The sequence below is a fragment of the Manacus candei genome, unplaced genomic scaffold (genome assembly GCF_025592945.1).
Source record: "Manacus candei isolate 608988 ecotype Guabito, Panama unplaced genomic scaffold, ASM2559294v1 h1tg000003l, whole genome shotgun sequence".
NCBI lineage: Eukaryota > Metazoa > Chordata > Aves > Passeriformes > Pipridae > Manacus > Manacus candei.
The window spans coordinates 16,794,022-16,799,933 of NW_026138051.1; positions in this window are offsets into that span (position 1 = coordinate 16,794,022).

The following is a 5,912-nucleotide window of genomic DNA, read 5'->3' on the forward strand; positions in this document are numbered from 1 at the left end:
TGGAACGGGACTAAGAAAAGCAGATGACCTGGTGGAACCAAACAGCTGTGGCATTAAGGATCATGACAAATCGCTCTGGAGGCAGAGCAGGAAGGGTTCCAAGTGAACACATGGCTGCTCGTGTCAGAGGAGAGGAGCAGGGAGCCCTCAGTCACGGTGCACAACTCCCCGGACACCAGGGAGTTTTTAACAGCCTTTCTGCACAGATTAACAGAAGATGAGCCTGGTGTGAGCAGAGATGAACTAAAATATCTACACCACACCCTGGAGCCCTCAGTGTCCTCAGCCTTTGCTGTGAGACACCTCCAGCTGTGTCCTCACAAGTGCAGTAGAAGTGGCACTTCTGGAACGTGCTTCTCCTTCTTCCTCTGAACAAAACACACCTTTCACACAGAGTAGCCCCAGAGATCCAAGAATAACCCTGAAATACTGGTGATATCCTAAATACCCCAGTCCTCCTGGAAGAGATGCACTCAACCAATGCAAACACCTCTACACCAGGCAGGTCCACATCAAGCCACACCAAGCAGGTGGACACACCACCACACCTGGGGTGTCTTGCTGTGCAGCTGTAGGATGATGGTCCCTCTCCTGCCATGGAAGAGTGGCCTATACAGCACCCATTCCACTGCCACCAGTGAGAAGTGTCTCCTGGGGACGAGGACATTCCTGAATGGAATTTCATTGCCATTTGGTTCCTAACATTTTTGGCTCCTGCTGGAGCATCTGCTGTAGATCACTGCCAGGAATGGGATGCCAGACTAGGAAAATTATAATTTCTGTAGGGCAATAACTATATTCCTGTGACATGCCAGGAGGCTGGGGGAGGAAATTCAAATGACAGTGAAAATCAAGTTCTGATTTTCTAACCTCAGCCTAAATCACGACCTGTTCTAAACAGGGGGAGGGATGAAATGTTGACTTCCCTATCCTATGGGAATTTGTATTGCCAAATTAACTTCCAAATCAATTTAATATTTAAAGTTACCCATGATCATATGGGTATCTTAGAGCAACTGCACACTGGTTATGGAACCTGGAGAGGGTTGGGTATAATTTTGACTACACTTGTAGCCAACTGTTGAGGCCTATGGACTGATGGATATACTCAGTCTTCTATAGGCACATACAGACAAATTATAATAATTTCTTCTATCCTCTGCATTGTTTGTACTTAAATATTGCAGAGGTAGCTGTTAAACAGCACGTCATACCTCTCTCTTCCTCAGTGTCACAGGGGCAGAGCTGCTGTTTGTTCGACCTGAACGTGAGCACGAGGCATCCCATAGGATCCAGGAGGGAGATCCCTGCCCAGAGAAGTCCCCAAACTGAAACAGGGAGAAAGGAAAGGTGGGACAGGTCACAACTCAGCCACAGCCCTGTGATTCTGCAGGAATAAACACACACTGCCCCTCCGTGGGCACTGAACTCACCCTTCCATGGTGTGCTGCCACCTCCACTGGAAGCACTCCCAGATCCCGTGATGGGTTCCCATGCAGGTGCTTGTGGTCAGCTCTCCCTACACCTCCACTCATCCCATTCCTACACATATTAACCCTCTCCCAGTCCAACCCATCCCAGCACATCCACTCTTTTTCCATAACATACCCATCTCAGTTATCCAGTACTTCACAGCTGCAGTGAGATGAGCTCCTTGTATTGAGCATAAAAGGGTTAATGAAATACAAATCACAACATGTCTATCACCTAAATCATCAATTAGTGTAATTTCAGTCACCATTTAAGTAACATGGAGTTCTGGTTCAACCTGTCTGAAGTGACGAAGAGATCCTCCTGATCTCCACCTCAGAGCTGGACACGACTGACAGAGGAGCTTTGGCAACACTTGAAGGAGCTCAGCAAAGACAAGGCTTTGCATTTTTGTAGATCACCCTGCAATTGCACCAAATTAAAATGCAAAGTGGGCACTTGTGCATTTAAATTATTTTTTTTAAAAAAAAGGGGATTAATGCACACTTCCACGTTTCTGGGTGTGTTTTGAGTCAGCTGTGTTTGGCATTGCTCTATTTATGCTTATGCACGTTCCCAGTTAGTGCTGTTTGCCATTTGGAAGGTGTCCTCAGCAATTCTGGGTCCCATTGGCAGAGAAACCCCTGCATGGCTGAGGCAGAGCATTGCTGTTGCCCAGCCTTGGCTCCTCACGGGCTGCCTCGTGCCCAGTCAAACATCTTCCAAATTCCTGGGCTGTGGAAGAGGAATTGAGTTCACAAGGTCGAAACATCTCTCCGTGCAATGACTGTCCCACTCCTGATGGGTGTTCCTTTTCAAGGGCAGGCTGGATGGAGCTCTGAGCAACCTGGGACAGTGGAAGGTGTCCCTGCCCATGGCAGGGGGCTGGAACTGGATGATCTTTAAGGTCCCTTCCAACCCAGACCGCTCTGTGATGATTCCATGATTCCTTGGCACAGCCTCAAGCACGTGCTCATCACCTTCAGGGTCTGAAAAATTCCTGGACACGATGGACAATGAGACCATGTGGTCTCTCCCACAGCCTGTAGAAACTGGTAGTGATGTTGGTTGTCCTTTGCAGCCTGTGTTGGGACCTCTGGAATGCTACACCAAAGCTAGGGAGGTGTATTAACTGACCACCACCATGATCCGTGCAAACTCAGACACAAATACCCTTTAATTCCCAAGGAAAACAACCCACCCTTTCCTCCCTTACCTCCTGTGGTGCCAGCAGGGACCTGCCTTCAGCATCCTGTTATCCATAGAGGTCAAACTCTGGTGCCACCAAGGACAGCCCTAGGACTTAGGTGGAAGGAAGGCAAAGTTATAACCCTGAGCATTTTATTACTTCCTATTTGATCCTGATGATTTTTTTCCCACTTATTTCAGCTGAAATTGTGAATCTCCAAAACAAACACATTCTAGCAAGAAGCTGGGGCAAGTCAGCTCAGATTTTTCCCAGAATCAGTGTTTTACCTTTTGACTGATCAAAGGCTCCATCAGCACAGTCTGTGTTGTCGTTATTTCTCGTGGTTTGATCCGTGCTCACAGGAAAATTTACATTTTATGTAGTTAGAGCAACATATTTTCACTTTTTCCTGCTGAAAGCAGAAATTTCTTGGAATTTGATGAACAGATGAGATTTCAGGGCTGCTTGTGGAGACTCCCCCAGGTCCCTTTGGAGATGTTCAGACCTTTCTGCACTGGAGCTTGGCCTGATGATCGTGTGTGGTCAAGCCCTGGAATAGGCTGTTCAGGGCACTGGTGGAATCACCATCCCTGGAGGGATTTAACAGCCATGTGGATGTGGCACTTGGGGACGTGGGTTAGTGGTAGACTTGGCAGTGCTGGGGGAACAGTTGGACTCAATCTTAGAGGTCTTTTCCAACCTCAATTATTCCGTCATTCCATGATCTATCACACTCTGAAGGATGTTCCACGCAGTGTTTCCACAGGTAGGTGAGGTGAACGTCTCTCATGAGTCTCTTCCTCTACTGTTGTCTCCACAAACCTCAGAACAAGGAGAAAACAAAGACAGCAAAGCCAACCAGACCATAAGTGCTACCCAAGCACTTCCAACTTTGCCTTGGAAAAGCCACCAAAATCCCCAGATGGTCACAAAGAGCAATCCCCCAGTCTGACCTGTGCTGGAAGGGAGAGGAACAGATACCCATGTTGACATTTGCCCCTTTAATTCTGCATTGCAATTATAATCTCCAGTTCATCTCCATCACATGCTCCTTTTTCATGTCTCCCGTCTCCACGTCTCTGGGAAGAAGCACATAAGCCTGGATGTTGAAAGATCCTTAATGTTTCCTAGGAGGTTGAATCCCCTGCAGGACTTGATGTCAAAAGAGAAAAAAGCTCAAATTTGCCTCACCTGCTTCTTAAGCACTGCTGGGCCTTTCCAGGATTAAGCCATTATAATCTCCTTAAGCAGTTGTGAAATTAAATAAACACAAGAGTGATTTTCTGCTCAAAATACAAATATTAAAACAAGTCCACGTGCTGAAATGCCTTTTGGAATTGTGAGTGCTAAGGAGATTTTGCCTGATTTTTGAAGGGGCTGCTTGGTCTGTGTGCTTTCTGAGTTTTCTGAGGTGGCTTTTGGGCTCTCACTTTGCCATCAGGAGCAACTTCTGCCCGTTTTAACCTGAACTTTCCAAAGACTCCTGTAAACTTCCAGAGTAAACACAGAGCAATAACTCTCTGAACTCCTGAAGGAATCAAACTGATGCAATTTATTTCCACAGAACCATGCAATATTCAATGATACACTGAATCCGTGTTTTCAACACTTTTTAAAGGACTAAAACCCTGGAAAGAATTAATTAGGCACGCTCTGAAGCCTGAGCATTTAACAGTTTTCCACTCAGTTGTAGAATTTTAAGACCACCAACACTGGATACTGGCAAAGATTATCAAAGGTATTCTGGGCTGAAATACAAACTAGTCAGAGGGCTTGGCCACTGAGCAGCTGGAAAATGCTTCATGAAAGCTTTAGCTGGGCTTTTATATTTTGTAAAGAAATTTTAAGAAAAACTCCAAAGTATCCAGAAGGTTAAATTTGGAGCAGAGTGACTCATTGGAAAAGTATGTGCTGCAGGGAATATTGTCTTCTCTGCAGATCAAGCAAATGGTTAATGCAGCAGAGGGGTATTTATGGACCCAGCACTGCAAAGTGGGTCTGGAAGGGAATGATGGGCTGGGATGTGTGCAGGATCCAGCCAGTGCATGGAAATGTGGGGCTGGATGGAACAACTTCCACAGCCACGAGCCACAACACCTGGAATTGCCAGAACCTGGGAGATCCTGCTATCAAAATATCTCCTGTTGTTCTGAAGTGACTTGAAAATGTATAATCCTGACAAAATGCAAGGAATTTTTTTTTTCCTTTTTTCCACATCAGATAACATTTCAGTTCCATTTTCTGGTTGCATCCTCATTTTTCCCAACTGTTGCCTACAACAGTAACACAAAATTCCAAAACAGCCACTGTTTGATAAGGTCCTCACTAGCCCATAATGATATTGCAGAAAGCTGATTTTACATGATGGGAAACTCAGTTGGGAAAAGCTCATTATTTAAGTACCTGATGCCCAGGATTATGACAGATGCTTTACAAGACAAAGATGGTTCAGACATCCAGGTATTCTGGACAAAAACAACACAGTTGAGATGCAAAACCGCAAAACCAAAATGAAACAACCAAAAAAAACACCAAACAAAACCCAAGCAAGAATTAGCCATGGGACTCACACTTTCTGTCCCTGATTGAAGATTCCCAGACAAGCAACTTGATTTATTTTCCTTTTAGCCCTCAATCTACAGAATAAAAACGACCCACCTGAGAGAATCCTTCTCTAGATATTTACTGTGCAGAATTTAAGGAGACACTTTAAACACTGAGGACATGGAACTGCAGGTGAACAGGGACATTTCAACCCCAGAGAGCTGAGCACCTTCAGACTCAGTATTTTGTTTCCTTTGCCAATGAACAGCCCATTTTCTCCCTCATCCCAATCCCTCTCCTCCCTCGTCCCCTTGTGATCACTGGCCAAGGGTTGAACGAGGCAAAGCTGAATGAGCCTCAGTGACATCCTCATGAGCATGTTGGGGTACAAAGAGGTAATAACTCTGAGATGAGCTCATAACACAACACATTTAATTGAAATAAAGCCATAGTACACCTCAACATATTCATACATGCTATATATTATGTCATACATATCATATATTACAACTTATTGAAGATGGGCAGTTTTCTAAACAAAGCACAGCCAAATCCATATGGTTCCCATCCAAGATGGATTAAAGCGGGAAACAAACCCAAATTTTAATAAAGTAACTGAAGATGACAATGAAGTTATACTAAAATCAATAAATATGTACATCTATGTATATACACACATGAAATGCAATACAAGCCTAAAAGGGCCAAT